The sequence below is a fragment of the Protopterus annectens genome, chromosome 7.part0 (genome assembly GCF_019279795.1).
Source record: "Protopterus annectens isolate FY-2018-M chromosome 7.part0, PAN1.0, whole genome shotgun sequence".
Taxonomy (NCBI): Eukaryota; Metazoa; Chordata; order Ceratodontiformes; family Protopteridae; genus Protopterus; species Protopterus annectens.
In genome coordinates this window covers 1920688262-1920706162 of record NC_056739.1, presented here as the reverse complement: position 1 = coordinate 1920706162, position 17901 = coordinate 1920688262, and positions in this window count along the sequence as shown.

Sequence of the window (17901 nt, the reverse complement as noted above, 5' to 3'; positions counted from 1 at the left end):
TTACCCAAAGTCAGTTTTACCGGAAGTACCTCTGATGCATTATGCTGGGAAACTAGTCTGGAGGTGTGCATATCCATTGTGAATATGAAGACAACACCACCTGTGGAGGTGTGGTCCATGTTTGGGGGTTGACAGCTGTGGAAAGCATCATAGCCTGTTAATGCAGGGCTGCTGTCTGCTGCTGTAAACCACCTCTCAGTTACAGCACAAATGTCAATGTCCTCCACTCTGAGGAGTGCTTTGAGTGACTACATCTTGACAGTTAGATGTCTACTGTTAAGCAACATGATCTTCAGATTGCATACATGTCTAGCTGTTACGGTGGTAATTTGATTTGGAACACTGCTTAATAAGGCACTATAGGTGTGGCAAGACACTTACCCTGTACCTGGAAACCCAGGGCCGAAGATTTAGGACATCTCTAGCAAGGCATTGAGGTCTGTCAATCATGTTGTCAGAAGTAGAGCAATACTGGCTCCCTTGAGAATATCACACAACATGTAAGCCAATGTTGCAGTCAATTATCTGTTGATTGTACTGCAGAATCATTCTGGGTGATGCTACTCTCACACCTGCCTGGACCACATACTCCAAGAGTTCAACCATGTCTCTTGTCATGTAGTCCAGGGAGGTGTATTTCAGGTCATTTGCACCCACATGGATGATGACAGAGTGATACTTGTAGTTGTTGTGGAGAGGCCTGACTGGGTGTGTCATGTGTTGGATGCTGGCATGTGATAGACAGTTGGCTGTTACCTCCTCCATAATCAACTTAGTGAGTAGGACATCTGTGTGCCCCAGTACTGAGTCACCCATGATCACTGTATTGTGAAAGGTGGTTAACCTTAGAAGATTAGGTTAAGGGGCACACTGTGTATGTGACATATGTGTCCTTTGGCATGTGCTATGTCATGGTGTCTGAGTGGGTGTCTGTCTTGCTAGTCTGTGCTGTTTTTGTAAATGTCCATTGAGTGCCTCTGTGAAGGTGGATGTGTGGCTTTTCAATGTATGTCAGGGCTGTCATAGTGGGTGTTGTGGGGAGCTATGTATTCCATATGGTGTGGTGCAGGTGTTGATGTTATCCTCTTGACCAGCTAGTCCAGTCTTTGCTGGAGAGTGCATATTTCTACATTTGCTGATATAGGGGTAACTCTCACTGGTCTGAGTGTTTGGAGTTTAGAGAAGAGGGTTGTCTGTGTACATGAGGCAGTAGTAGCAGTGACTCAGAATGAACAAGTGCACCAGGTTAATGGGTGAAAGCACAGAAAACTGCACTTCAATCATGCCAGGAGGGGTGGTCATAACTAGTAAGTACTGGGGCTAATTCCATGATGAATGAGTACTGCTGATGGATCCCAGGTGTGATACACTTATTGATACAATAACCTGTCGAAGTGCAAAGCTATAATGGCATTTGAAGTGCAAGACAGAAAGAACTAGCAAGATGTAAGGGAGAAACTGAAGGCAGACTTCCTGCCACATGTAATACTTTACCTCAGCTGTGCAATTATCAGTACCTTTGGCCAGTTGTAATTCCAGTAAACTCTGTAGTGCATGCAGTAACTGCGTAACACTATAATACAAATAACTGGATAGTCAGGGGTTCTAATCTCAATACTGGCAAGTGTGTGTGTGTGTGTGTGTGTGTGTGTGTGTGTGTGTGTGTGTGTGTGTGTGTGTGTGTGTGTGTGTGTGTGTGTGTGTGTGAGAATCATGTACTGAGTGGGTTATACCATTTTTTATTTATGTACCACCATTTACACTTCCCCTCACTCCAGTTTAGTAGTCCTGTTGATGACATTAACCCTAGAAGTACCTTTGGACAAGGTGAAATGGTATAAGTTCTGTGGAATGGCTGATAACTGCGTAACACTACAGTAGAGATAACTAGATAGGCAGGAGTTCAAATCCCAGTTCTGGCAAGTGTGTGTGTGTGTGTGTGTGTGTGTGTGTGTGTGTGTGTGTGTGTGTGTGTGTGTGTGTGTGTGTGTGTGCGTGTGTGTGTGTGTGTGTGTGTGTGTGTGTGTGTGAATGATGTACTGTGTGGGTTATACCAGTTTTGACTTGTGTGCCACCCTTTACACTTCCCCCACCCTACTTTACTACTGCTGTTGTCATTCACCTTAGAAGTACCTTTGGAGAAGGTGAAATTGTGTAAGCTTTGTGGTGCATCTGCTAGTTGCGTAATACCATGATACAAATAACTAGATAGGCAGGAGTTCTAATCGCAATACTGGCAAGTGTGTGTGTGTGTGTGTGTGTGTGTGTGTGTGTGTGTGTGTGTGTGTGTGTGTGTGTGAATTAAATACTCTGTGGTTTATACCATTTTAATTTGTGTACCACCCTTTACATTTCCCCCACCCTACTTTACAAGTGCTGTTGTTGTCATTCACTTTAGAAGTACCTTTGGACAAGGTGAAATTGTTTAAGTTTCATGGTGTATCTGCTAACTGCGTAATACCCTAATACAAATAACTAGATAGGCAGCAGCTCTTATCCCAATATTGGCAACTGTGTGTGGGTTTGTGTGAGAATCATGTACTGTGAAGTTTATACCATTTTGAGATGTGCACCACCATACCCATCCTAATTTAGTAGTCCTGTTGATGTCATTCATCTTACAAGTACCTTTGGATGAGGTGAAATTGTATAAGTTCTGTGGTGCATCTGATAACTCAGTAATACTATAGTAGACACAAACAGATAGGTAGGAGTTCTAATCTCAATACTGGTGTGTGTGTGTGTGTGTGTGTGTGTGTGTGTGTGTGTGTGTGTGTGTGTGTGTGTGTGTGTGTGTGTGTGTTACTCATATATTGTGTGGCTGATACCATTTTGATGTTTGTACCATATATGGCAGGTGCCCAACTCCTGATGCCATTACTTTATATAGTGTGGTAATGGCATCTGCCTCACAAGCAGCATGTGAAACCATTCTACAGGCCATACCAGTCCTCTGTACAGATGTGTCTGGAACATCCAGATGTTTGGAACCTATTAGTGCTCTGTCTGCCTTAACAATGCCCATGTATGTGATATTGTTGCCAAATGGGCCACAGTGAGTGTACTGACACATATGGCAGGATCAGGTATCATACCTGACTGAACAGCATACTGATGCAATGTCTGCTGCTCTCTGATTTGTCCAGGCTTGTAGGTGCAATACACGAATCCAGATGCTTGGATTTACAAGTGAATTGTTCATGTCATGGGTCACATTAAAGGTTGGGAAAGGTGTGGACTGACATATTGTGTGCTCAATCAGTATATATCAGAAACAAATGACATAATAACAAGTGTGTGTACACATTTTATATCCACTGTATAGCAGTAATGTTTCACACATGTTCCTACCTTAGTCAGTTTGTCCAAAACATTTTGCTGGTGTCTGTCCAGACATCTTACACTGACAGGTTGTGAGGCATGCTACAGGAATGTTACATTCTCTTCAGATTGGCCTCTGTGGTAACCATGTTGATGCAATACAATTAACCCCACCACAAGTGAACATGCACATAAAGCAATATGGCTATTAGTCATAGTGAGTATGGTAACTTGCATACCTTCCACATGTCTGGGGTATTGCCAAAGCATAACCAGACAATTCCATAATTACAAGCTTCAGGCTGCTGCCCCATATGCAGACCAGAGTGACCTATGTAGTTGTGGGAGAGAGGTATTGTCACCAGACTCACATGTCCCTTTGGTAAAGGATGGATGCAGCATGTCTGCACATTTACAGTACAACACCCTAATACTACACAATCTGCTGTCCTTCACCATAGATTTGCACTTCTGTGCACTAGAAATCCATATCCACAACTACAATCTGACCTGGCACATGCATGTAGATACTGTACAGATACAAGTATGTCTCATACAGTAGTCTACTAATCCCAATTGGGACCTTAGCTGCATGCTCTTTGTCCATTGTGTAGGTGCTACCCACCTCCAGCAAGTGGGGCTTTGTACCCTGGTGTTGTACTGTGATGGGTGCCCCAAGCTTGGCAAGGAGCTCCTCATTTGGTGTCTGTGGGGCTGCATGGTTGGGCCCCTACCTGTGATTGTGAGGCCCATGGTCATGGCAGCAGTCCTTTGCCAGGCATGGCATATGAGGTTGTTGACATGAGGCCGCACCTGCTCATATGCATATGTGTGCAGGCCCACCTTATTTACACTGTGGACAGGGTCATCCCACAGGGTGTTCCTCTCCCGCAGATGTTGCTGGCTTCAGCCCAAAAGTGCTGTGTGATTCTGTATTATGGCTTCCATTATCAGGTTGAATTCTGATGGTGAAAAGGATTCCCGCCAGTGATGTGATATTGCACCTGTTAGACACTAACAGGGAAAACACATCACAGGACCCCATACATTTGGCAACAGTATGTCCAGTACCAGCACAGGTACCTTGAATACTAGTAGCAAGCACTCACAACCATACTAGAAGTCACTCACAACCACACCATACCCCTGTAATGTATCAGCACAGTATCAGCATGCATTTCACTCCTGGTCCTAATGAGTCATATTGCCCACAGTAAGGGCATGTTGATTGCGTAATCCATCATTCCTCATTGAAGTCTGTGTAAATGGATGACATTAGCCATCTTCCATGCAGATGGTGTGTGGATGGTGCCGAGGCTTGGTGTGACTACAATGTGTAATGCAGCAGGGAGCACATGCCTACGTTCACATAGGGTGCAGACAGGGATAAGACATAGGTTCATAGGTTCAAAGGTTCATAGGTTGGTACAAGGCTATCAGCCCTAGGGCCTATACAAGCCTAGCCATAACAATTCCCTGGCTATTTCTTCCCACAATATTTACTTCTCTGGATCCCTGTCTAGCAGGGCAACTGACATGATCCCCGGGGTGAATTTCCTATCTCCCGTCCAATCATCAAGGTTCCTTTTGAAGAGGGCAAATGAGGCACTCTGCTTGACATGTATGGGCAGTCTATTCCAGAGTATGGGGAGTCTCTAGGTCAGGAACCTATCCCTCCAGCATGTTCTGTTCATTGTGATGACAAGGTTTAGATCCCTGGAGTGTGTGGCTCTGAGGGATTGGGATTTCTTTAAGTGGAGCATATCCTACAGCTCAGAGTTTGACATTGCCTTTTATGTTAAGCAGAGATCGTCTCTGAGTAGACAATATGCCACAGAGTATAGCTGGAGATTTTTTAAACTGTCAGCATATGGCATCTGATTTAGGCCTGTGATTCTTTTAGTGAGGTATTTCTGTGACCTTCCCAGCTGTTGCAGATGTCTTGTGAGGTACACACCAAATGGGGCATTATACTCTATAATGGGTCTAATGAGGGATGAGTACAGTGAGACAATGACCACCTTTTTCTGGATGAAAAGCCCTTAGTGATGAGGTGTGCCACATAGAAGGATTTCCTGACTGTTGTGGTGATGTGGTTATGGAAAGTGAGACCACTGTCCACCCGTGTCCCTAAGTCTTTCATCACACTTTCGATGTTTAGTGTACTGCCACCTATGTGGTAATATATGTGTACTTGTTTTTTTTCCAAAGGGGATAACTATACATTTCTTGACATTAAGCTTGAGCCCATGACTCTGTCACCAGGCATCTGTTTCTGTAAGGCCCTTTTGTAGAATATCCACATAATTTGGGGATTCAATAATGGCTCTCAGTTTGAAGTCATCTGCGAACTTTGTTAGCCAGAGTCCCCTAGTGTTGGCCTGTACGTCAGACAAGTAGATGCCAAACAAGAGTTGTCCCAGAACGGAACCCTGAGGTACTCCAATTGTCACTTGTCTGGAGCTGGATTTGGAGTCAGCTACTTTTACAGTCTGGATTTTGTCAGTAAGCCAGTTGGCAACCCATCGAGTGACGTAGGGATTTATGCCCAGCTTAGTAAGTTTATCTATGATTCCAGAGTGGGGGATGGTGTCGAAGGCCTTGGCAAGGTCCATATAGGCTGTGTGGACCACCTTACCCTTGTTCACAGCTCTGGAGACTGATTCAAAGACGTCAATCAGGTTCAGGAGACAAGATCGGCCCTTCACAATCCCAAACTGGGTGGGGTCCAGTGTTTGAAGGTTGCCAATGTCTTTTTTATAAGTTCCATGATAATGCGTTCCATGCCCTTGCAGATCAGGCTTGTCAGACTGATGGGGCGGTAGTTCCCGGGATCCAAGGTGGATCCCCCTTTTGAAGTGGGATAACTGTAGCTGTGCACCACTCAGTGGGCATGAAGCCTGAGGTGAGGCTATGATTAAACATGACACTTAAGTGAGGTGCCTGTTTATTTTGTAGTTCATGTAGTACACAGCCAGGGATGTCATCTGGTCCCATGGATGCTGTATTCTTAGCTTTGGAGAGTGCGGTTTCTACTTGTGTGGCCGTGATTACTGGAATTTGGCAATCTTTTGGTATTGAGATGGGTCCTTTAGGGGGTGAGAGTGGGGTGAAGTTGGAACTAAATCGATCTGCCAGGATATAGGCAATATCCTTGGAATCAGTATATTTAATGCCATTCTGTTGAAACTCAGAGCAGATCTGAGCATTGCCATTTAGATTCTTGACATAACTATAGAATGCCTTGTGGTTGTCTTTGGAATCTTTGGCAATTTTATTTTTGTAACTAGCTTTTGAGTATTTTATCAGGGATCTTAGCTTCTTACTGAGGCTGGTACATTTGTTGCCTTTCAGTAGGCAATGTGTACCTGCTCACTGGTGAGGAGGGGAGGGGTGTGGGTGCAGTACATATCTACCTATAGTGATGCTGAGCCATGGGGTGATGTTTACCCTAACCCTATCTGCAGCAGGTTGCCTGTAGCTATGTTGTGTGTGTATGTGGTCTGATTTGCCACCATTACAAGTTGGGTTGGTTTGTTGCCTCTGAGATTGCAGACAATGGGAAGATGGCCTTGTGATTGTCCTTGGTGGGTGTCCAACAGTCATATGGCAGGAAGAGAGGAGAAAGAATAGGAGGGTGGTATTGAAGGTAAGAATTGTTAATGTTGGCAGTATGGCTGGTATAGAGACCAAGCTAGCTGATAAGATGGCCAGGGGATTGTTGATATATTGTGTGTGTGCAAGAGACCACATGGAAGGGGATTATGGCTGAGTGTATGGTAGGCAGGTCACAATTGTGCTATCATGGTGTAGACTGGAGGAGGAAGGGGTAGGGCTTTTGCTGAAGGAACAGTATGCCAAGAGTGTTTTTGGAGGATGATATCAGTGTCTGATAGAGTGATGTTTCTGAAGATGTAAGCTGATGGTGTAATGACGACTGTTGTTCGTGCATATGCTATGCAAGTTGGTTGTGCGATGAATGAGAAAAGAAATGTGATGTCAGTTGGATGACATGGTGATGACTGCACCCAACGGTGACAGACTGGTCATTGCAGCAGATGTCAATGGGCATACTGATGAAGGGAATAAAGGGGATGGGGAATTGATGGGTATGTATGGTGTTAAAAGGAATGGAGATGGTGAGATGGTAGTGGATTTTGCAAAAAGGATGGGCATGGCTGTGGTGTATACGTACTACAACATGAGGGAGGAGCATAGGGTGACATACAAGAGTGGAGTGAGATGCACACAGGTGGAATACATCCAATGTAGGAGGGCCAGTTTGAAGGAGATTGGAGACTGTAAAGTGGTGACAGGGGAAAGTGTATTTAGGCAGCAGAGAATGTTAGTATGTAAGATGGTGTTGATAATCGAGATGAGGAGGAGTGTGGGGGGCAGCACCAAGTATCAAATGGTGTGAATTGGAAAAGGGTGATTGTGAGGTGGAGTTCAAGGAAGAGTTGAGACAGGTGGTTGGCAGTAACAATCTAACAAATATCTGGTTAAGTATAACAGAGCTGGTAAGGGAGACAGGTAGAAGGGTGCTTGGGTGACTTGGATGGAGGATGCAGTACAAGGACCCTGTTGCTGGACTGAGGAAGTACTAGACAGTATACAGAGACAGAGGATGGGGAAGAAGGAGTGGGATTGTCAGAGAGATGAGAAAAGTAGGCAGGGTGATGTGCATGTCAAAGAGAGAGGTGGCAAAGACTGAGGATGATCATATGAAGAGTTCTGTGACAGGTTGGATATTAGGGAGGGATGAAAGAAATTGTTCCAATTGGCTAGACAGATGCACTGAGCTAGGAAAGATGTGCATCAGATAAGGGTGATAAAGGATGATTAAGTATATGTACTCACAAGTGAGGAGAGTGTGTTGAGCACATGGACAGTGTACTTTGAGAGGCTGATGAATGAAGAGAATGAGACAGAGGAGGTTGGATGATGTGGGTATGGTGAATCAGGAAGTGCAATGGCTTAACAAGGAGGATGTAAGGATAGCTATGAAGAGGATGAATACTGGCAAGCCTGTTGTTCCACATTACACACCTGTGGAAGCATGAGGTTGTTTAGGGGAACTTGCACTGGTGTGTTAGCCAGACTGTTTACTGATATCTTGGGAAGTGTGAGGTTGCATGAGGAGCGGAGAGAAAGTGCTTGGGTATGGTGTTAAGAATGAAGTTGATGTGCAGAGCTGTGATAACTAGAGAGGGATAACATTGACCAGTCATAGCATGAAATTATGTGTAAGAGTACTGGAAGCTAGGTTACACAAGAAAGTGAGGAGTACTGGTCAGCAGGATGGTTTCATGCATGGAAAGGGCACTACCGATGTGATGTTTGCTCTGAGACTGTTACTGGTGGAATATAGAGAAGGTCAGGAGTTGGTCTGTGTCTATCTGGACTTACAGAAAGCATATGACAGGGTACCTAGACAGGAGTTGAGGTACTCTATGATGAAGTCATGAGTGGAAGAGATATATGTAAGAGTGGTACAGGATATGTACAAGGGTGGTGTGACAGCACTGAGGTCTGTATTGGGATTGACAGATGTGTTTAAGGTGGAGGTGGGATGACATCAGGGATCAGCTCTGACCTTTTTCTGATTTGCAATGGCGATGGACAGGTTGACAGACAAGATCATATGGGAGTCCCTGTTGACTATGTTGTTTGCAGATGACATTGTGATCTGTATTGAGAGTAGGGAACAGCTTAAGGAGACCCTGGGGGGCTGGACATATGCTCTAGAGAGGAGAGGAATGAAGGTCAGCAGCACTAGGACAGAATATCTGTGTGTGAATGAGAGGGAGGATAGCGGAATGTTGAGGATGTATGGAGTACAGTTGGCAAAGGTGGATGTGTTCAAATGATTGGGATCAACATTTCCAAGTAATGAGGACTATGAAGGACAGGTGAATAAGAGAGTACAGGCAGGATGGAGAGGGTGGAGAAGAGTGTCAGGAGTGATTTGTGACAGATGAGTGCCAATACATGCGATATGTAAGGTCTACAAGAGGGTAGCGAGACCACCTATGTTATATGGGTTGGAGACAGTGGCATTGACAAAAAGGCAGGAGTCAGAGCTGCACATGGCAGAGTTACAGATTTTATGATTTGCACTGGGTGTGACACGGATGCACAGGTTTAGCATTGTGTATATGACAGTCTCAGGACATGTTGGATGGATATGAGACAAAGTTGGAGAGGCAGCATTACATCAGTTTGGACATGTGCTGAGGAGGGGTGCTGAGTATATTGGGAAAAGGATGGTAAGGATGTAGCTGCCAGGTAAGAGGAAGAGAGGAAGGCCTCAGATAAGGTTTCTGGATATGGTGAGGGAGGATATGCCTGTGGTTGGTGTGAGAGAGCAAGATTCAGAGGACAGGCAGAAATGGAAACAGATGATCCACTGTGGCAATCCTGAATGGGAAAAGACAGAGGACAATGAAGGGGGATGTTGTAATTTCAGTCTTCACAGATTTGGCAAGGATTTGACAGATATAACACAACTCTATGGGTAAATTACTACAAATAATTGAATACAATAATTGAATACAATGCCCCATTTGGGATGTACCTTACCTGACACCTGCTACAACTAGAAAGACCCCAAAAGTACCTCACCAAGAGGATCAAGGGACTCAAACAGATGCCCTACGCAGTTAGGCTAAAGAAACTCTAGCTCTACTCAGTTGCCTACCGCCCACTCAGAGGCGACCTGTGCCTGATGTATAAAGCCATGTCCAACCCAGAATTAATGGACATGCTCCACCTCAAGAAATCCAAATCCATCAGAGCTACACGTTCCAGTGACTTAAACCTCAGCACAGAAATAAATAGAACATGCTGGAGGGACAGATTCATATCCCAGAGGCTCCCCTCACTCTGGAACAAAATCCCAGTCCATGTTAGACAGAGCCCCTCAATGACCCTCTTCAAGAAGAATCTTGACGTTTGAATGGAAGATCGTAAATTTACCCCTGGGATCTCTTCTGTGTCACTGCTAGACAGAGGCATGGTAAACTAACCTTAAATGGGCTATCATCTGTGACCTACTATACAGAGGCACAGTCAACTAATCTTAAAAGGGTGGTGAAAGACAAACACTCTCTGGCTAGGCTTGTAAATGCCCTAGGGCAGATAGCCTAGTATCAACCTATGAACCTATGAACCTATGAATATGAGGCACACATATGGTCAGTGTGCAGAACACTGGACAGTTGAACGGTATGAGCTCAGCATATAACATGCAGTTCAACACACACATCTGCAGCAGTACTTTACTATGCAAATGCCATGCATAGGTGCCTCACATTTCTGAGACAAACAAGTATATCCTAGTTGTATTCACAAGTACGATATGGATATGTACAACATCCCAGTAGCTGGCCTAGTCACTACAGACAGAGCCACACGCTATGGCTATCACTGATCTTCAGCAGTACATCAGTACAGCATGTCTTGTTGAGACATATGCTTTCAAATCCCTATTTTTCATTATTACAGACCACCTACTGCATTCAATTACATCCTTACTGGTTTCACATAACTTTTTTTTTTCTGGACTTTTCACAGATATATCCTTTTTTTCTCAAACTGTTTCAGCTTTGCACTGATGGACTGTCTATGACAGAAGTGGTTTGAATAGATGGCAGCTTTTCTTTTGTAGGTAATGCTCATGACCATGCAATGGCCTGAGCACCAATTGGTGTTCCCCAGTTGCTGATTGCATGCAGAGCAGCTGTGTAGTTATTCCAATAGCCAATGTCATGGCAACACACTCCTAAAAATGAGTACTCCATGTGGGCGTTGACCCTTTCCCTTACCTGTGAGGAAGACATCCTGGAGGTGTGTGAGCTAATACCTCTTAGAACAAGACCTGTGGAGACAAGCCAACTAAATGGTACAGTAAATTCAAGGCTTAGGGGGGAAGAATGTGAGTATTGCTGTTATATGTTTTGAATATTGCTTGTTTAACAGGGTTTGTCTGAACATGCTACTTCTGCATGGGTTTCATTCTGACAAAGTTCTGTGCCTGCATAGCTCTCAACTGTAGGGCTATCCACATAATGGCCAGATTGCCTGTTATGTTTGGTCTGTTCCCCAGACAGGTGTTTTCCTTGGCAAATCAGTGGCATACTCTGGTGACTGCAATCAGTAAATGCTAACATCCATTTGTGTTTCAGACTTTATAGCCCTCATAAAATATATCTTACAACAAACAGTGTAATGCCAGCAATTTTCTCAGTGTATAACAGCGATATTTCAATTATGGCCATGTTTTTGGGCCTCTGTCCCAAATTATGGCAGGCTTTGTACAGATGCCATACAGTAGGAAGTTGATAGGTAGAGTCTACCATTATTATGTTCTGTCATTCCTGCTGAGGGAAAAGGTGGACAACATGTGGCACTCTGTACATTTAAGAGGTTGGTGTATGGAGAATGCTCTTAGATGCCCTTGTAACATATTTTATGTGGGGAGAGTAACAAGTGTTTTAAAACTAGTCTGTTAGAACATGTGAGACATATTACTGATGAGAGAGGAGACAGTTCTATAGCTGTACATTTTAATAATTCTCACCATGGGGGTAGTAGTCACGAAAAGAACATTTGTTATATACAGAATCAGTTTAAATTCTTAAATGTGATACTTTATCACCTAGGGGGTTAAATGAATAGTGTAACTGGAGGCTGTGTATATATATATATATACATGTAATTAAGTGTAGTGGGTTACAAGGTACTGTTTTGGAAAAAGGCTGTTTCTCACTTTAATCCAACAGTCATAAAATAACAATTGTTATGTACAGAATCAATGTATGTTTTTAAATGTGATACTTTGTATCCTAGTGGGTTGAATGAGGAGTGCAATTAGAGGCTGTGTATTTAAATATACTTGTTAATTGCTTCCGCTAATTAAGGCAAGTATTTCTTGTAATGTGTTACTCCTTGAAAGCTTTGGCAAAGACATCAGAGTAAAATGAACTTGTGTGACTTACTGGCTGTTTATATTTTTCTTTACTATCTTCACTCATTGTAGTTGTTTTGCTAAGAGGTCATTGTATATGTCTGGCCACTGTGTATGGCCTATCATGACTTTGTAGTACCAGACTGATCACTTATTATTTGGAATGGGGGGCAGATGTGAGTGACATGGGTCATTTTGTATCCAACTGTGCATGCTGCCCCAGATATGGGTGGTCTATCAACAGCATATGTTTGTATGGGCATTTAGAGACATGTGTGTGTGTATATATATATATATATATATATATATATATATATATATATATATATATATATATATATATATATATTATATATATATATATATATTTATACATATATATCTATATATCTATCTATATATATATATATATATATATATATATATATGTTTACTATCAAATGCTCGAAACTTACAACCACAAACAGTGGTTTCCACGACGCATATTCGGGATTCATAAATATTAAGTACTCTGGTAGGTTGACACAACGAGATCAACAATGCTGTGTCAATATTAATGTTGGCAACTGCCATTGCCAACCATGCTTTGTCTCCCTGCCTTGTGTACATCCTTCTTAACAGACACACACATGAACGTCGACATTCCAACTGTCGCTCCTACTATGTTCGAGGAGGAGCCTGTCACGTAACTGAATTTCGACATTTTGACTGTAAATCAAATATATATATGTCCAGGAAAGTAAATAATGTGGGAAGAAATAGCCAGGGATTATACTTGTATAGGCACACTGATAGCCTAGTACCAACCTATGAACCTATGAACCTATGAATATACACACACACACACACACACACACACACACACACACACCAGTATTTCTTGGTAATATATCTATACATTGCTATACATATATAAGTATCACCACAAATATCTATCTCTCTATATATGTAAATATTTTTTTCATGTATATATTTGTAGATAACAATCATTCCTGATTGCACAGTGTGTCGTTCTTATTGTAATCTGACTGTACTGCATGATATGTTGTAAAAAAAATCCTAACATCTCACAACTAAAATGGCCTAGTGGTAAACTGCTGTGAGTATGGGTGTCTAGCATCCCAAGTTCAAGGCTGAGGATGGCTGAGTCTTTTGTTGCTGGCCAGAAGAAGGGCTGCTGGATACAGAGTGATTAAGGCACTTTTAAGCAGTTGTAAGTGAGTTTACCTGGGTTTGCACCACGGTAAGCAGTGCTAAAACACTGTTAAACCGATAGGCGCTTAAACTATGTAGGCTTTGCTTAACGACGCTTACCAGTATGCAAATATGCATAGCAGAGCTAACTACTGGTTATTATTCACATTTAAGCACTGTGTAAACCTGCCAAGCATAGCTCAGCCCTAGTAACCATTGCTTACATTTCAGTCTCATAAAATAGCAGAGTAATGGCATCATGTAATAAGTTTATTTAATTTCCTGTACATAACATGCTTTTATGCTCTCATTACAGTAGCAATGGGTGTAACTATACTGTACATGACACCTGGGTATACATGGGTAGTATCACTTTTTTTATTTATTATTTTTTTTATACATGGATAGTATCACATGTTATACGCACTCACACTTGCATGTTACACCAGCTACAGTACACTGGTTGATGAATATGATTCCACGCATATTGTATTATGAAATTAACACTGTTGACACTGCTTTTCCATATAAAATTAGATTGCCTATTGTAGTACTCCAATCATGCACCTCTGCATGCAGATCTGGGACTCTGAGTACTACACTATCTTGTTCTTGGTGTTTCAGCTCTACGTTTTTATGTATCTCCTATTGGATATTAATATGATATTATTGTAGTAACTGTAGAGTACTATGTTTTTTGGTCATGTCATTGAGGACTGCTGTCATGCAGTAATGGCCTACATTTCAGTTTCAGACTTCTATCCTTCAGGGCATTCATCCTAATGCATAACATGTTTGCTGTCCACTTTCTGTCTGTCCTCTGTATAGATGTGCAGATGCCAGGTATTGCTAAGGCCATGCAACTATGTAGGTGCCCACATAGTTTTGTGCTGTGGGCTTGGACATTGTTGCTAGCTCCAACAAAGGGTACATCCTTCATGTGGGCCTTGGCCCTTTTCCTTGCCTGTGTGAGGGACATTACAGAGGTGGTGGGCTACAGATTCACAGACAGTAGTAATACTTCACAGGACTGGATATTTGGGGACAGCACAACAACATGGGGGGCATATCTCCAGAATTGTGAACAGATTCTATGTCATCAGTGCTGTTATACACATGGTGGGTTGAAAGATTGACAGGGTTTGTGTGGACATGTATTTAGTGAGTGACGTCATGTCTGACAGTGATATGTCACTGACATACCTCTCCTCTGGCATGCTGTACACAGACTGGCCACATGTTTGCCTGTTATGTTTTGTCTGCTCCCCAGACAGTTGTTGTCCTTAGAAAATCAGTCAGGGACTTTGGGGGATGCAGTGAGTGAATTTAAAATCCATTGGTATTACTGACTTTGCATCTATATCATATTATCATACAATGTAAATAGCGAACGCTATTTCATCGTACCGATAATATCAAAACAACAAAATATCGAACAAACGGAACAGCAAATTTTTTCCCAGGGAAAAAAATTGCTGCTCTGTAAAAAAAATAAACTTAAACATAAATTTAAGTGGAAAGCTTCTCCCCCCACACCCCCCCATGTGGGAGGCTGTGCCCCCCACACTCCCACTACTTAAATATACCAACTCCGAGATTGCACCATAGTGGAGGAAATGGCAAAGTCCCGAAGACAGCCCACCAAATTTTTTCCTTGGGAAAAATGTTGATGTTCCGTGACTTTGCTATTTTGCCATTTTGACAGTATCGGATCGGCTAAATAGCATTCGCTATTTAGTCCATTTGATAGCGTAATATAGACCCACTGACTTCATATTCCTCATAAAGGATAGGTTACAACAAACCCAGTAACATCAGCAACTGTCTAAATCTCTGACAGCAATATGTCCAATCTACACCTGTGTTTGTGCCTCTGTCCACAAATGATGTCAGGCTTTGTCCAGATTTCATTCACTAAGAGGCTCAGATGTATTTACTATCATTATTTCTTGCCTTCATTCCTCCTACCATCCCAGTGATGTAGTAGACCCACAGACATGTTACAGGGAAGAGGCCATAGATATCAGTCCTGAGCCTGTACATTCTGAGGTGAACTGTGCATTTGACAGGTCTGTGTATGTCTGGCCATTGTTGACAGACTGTCAGGATTGTGTATAAATGTCACGTGTACATGTTATTTGGGCTATGTATGGAGGGGGTAGATGTAAGTGTTATGGCTCCTTTTTATCTGACTGTGCATGCTGTTCCAGTGTCTGCTGGTCTATTGGCTGTATGCCTTTGTAGGGGCAGACTGAGATGAGTCGTGTACCATGGTCAGGATTCAGACTACACTGAGAATTAGCCCACAATATGTAGGGGTAGTGTGTGACTGGAAAACTATTATGTATTTCTTCACACATTCCGTATACTCTACTGTTCACCTGACTTACTGATATGTGACTGTGACTGTGGTGGAATTTGTTGTGGGTATGCACTTTCACACTGATGTCTGATTTAAGGTGCTCTAACATCCCTGTAGTGCCTGATATCCCAAAGAGGGATGACAACACAATCTTTAACATTGAGATTAAAGCCATGGCTCTGACACCAGTCATTGGTCTCAGTGAGGCTTTTCTGTAGGATGTCAACATCACTTGGGTAGTTAATAGTTCCCAACTTTCAATCATCTACAAAAATTGCCAGCCAGAGTCTATTCATATTGGCATGAATGTCAGAGAAGTTGATACCAAACAGGAGAGGACCTAGGACCGAACCCTGTGGAACTCCACTCATGACTGGTCGGCAGTCTGACTTGGGGTCAGCTACTTTCACACTGTGGGTTTTATCTGTGAGACAGTTTGCAACCAACCTACTGTTATAGGGGTTGAAGCATAGCTTAGTGAGTTTATCCATGATTCCTGAGTGGGGAATGTTATCAAAGTGCTTGGCCAGATTGAGGTAGGCTGTATGAACCACATTGCCTTCATCCACAGCTCTGGTAACTGACTCAAAGAAGTCAACCAGGTGGAATGAATAGGCATGATTTACCCTTCAAAAAATAAAACTGTGTGGGATCCTGAGATAGGAGAGTCCCATATCCCTGTTTCTTAGATCCATGATGACGTGATCCATAGCTTTGCATGACAGCCTTGTCAGGCTAATGGGGTTATACTTCCCAGGGTCTGCAGCCACTCCTCTTTTGTGGAAAGGGATGACTGTAGCAATGCACCAGTCAGTAGGGACCAAGCCTGAGGTGAGGCTGTGATTGAAAAGGGCACACAGGTGAGGTGCCAGTTCACTCTGTAATTCATGCAGACAGCCACAGATATTGCCAGGTCCAATAGAAGCTGTATTCTTGGCCTTGGACAGTAGTGATTTAACCCAAGCAGCAGTACTACAAGGTGCCTGGCAGTGTACTGGTATTGTGATTGGTCCTTTGGGGGTGGGGAGAGGGGTAAAGTTGCCACTGCATCTGTGTACTAGTATATTGGCAATATCTGTTGGCTCAGTATAGGAGGTACCATTAGGCAGTAGCTCAGAGTACATGTCGGTATTGCCATGGAGATTCTTTACATAACTGTAGGAGGCCTTGTGGTTGTATTTACTGTGTGCTGCAATTCTGTTTTTGCAGCTAGCTTTAGAGTATTTGAGGAGGAATCTCATCTTTTTGTTGAGGCTAATAAGGTTGTTTTTCCAGTCTTGGAACTTCACCTTATTCCATACCAGTTTCCTCATTCTGTAGTAGAGTTTCCTTGGGAAGGAGACCACCAGATTGACTTCCTTTTTCGGGAGGGGAGCTTCTTGTTTCTTTTGGGTATGGCGGAATCCATGCATTTGTGTACGTGTTCGTACTGCATTGGTGTGTGATTTGGAGGTCATGCAACTAGTCTTCATTTGCATGGGTGCTGTGAATTAGCCACCTCTGTTTTTTGGAGGCCAATGTTAGCTTTGGAAAGGTTTTTCATGGTGGTTACCTTTGCAGGGGGTTGGGAGGGATGTGGATTTCTAAGATGATGACATTGTGGTCAGATCTAACCATGGCGGAGTTGACTATTGGTGTACAGCAACAGTTGCCTATGTTAGTACTGACTAGGTCAATGATGTTTCTAGCTGTAGTGTGTAGAAATGAGCTGGTCCAGGCCATTGGAATGAATGCATTTCAGGAAACATTGGACAAGTGCATTGATACATGAGTAGCTTTCACAGTTAATGGAGGAGTAGTTGAGGTCAACCAGTATGAGAGTGTTAGGTTGGACAGTAATATTCTCCAGGGTGCTTAGAAATGTGGGGTTTGACTCTTGGGACATGGTTGGGGAACTAGAGCAGGCTACGACTTGAATTGCTGTCTTATCCTATGTTAGCTACACCTGCAGTAACTGTGATGCATTATGTTGGGTTACCAGTCTGGATGTGTGCGCATCCTTTGTGAATAAGGAGTGCTTCAAGTGAGTGTCTTTTGAGATTTAGACTTCAAGTGT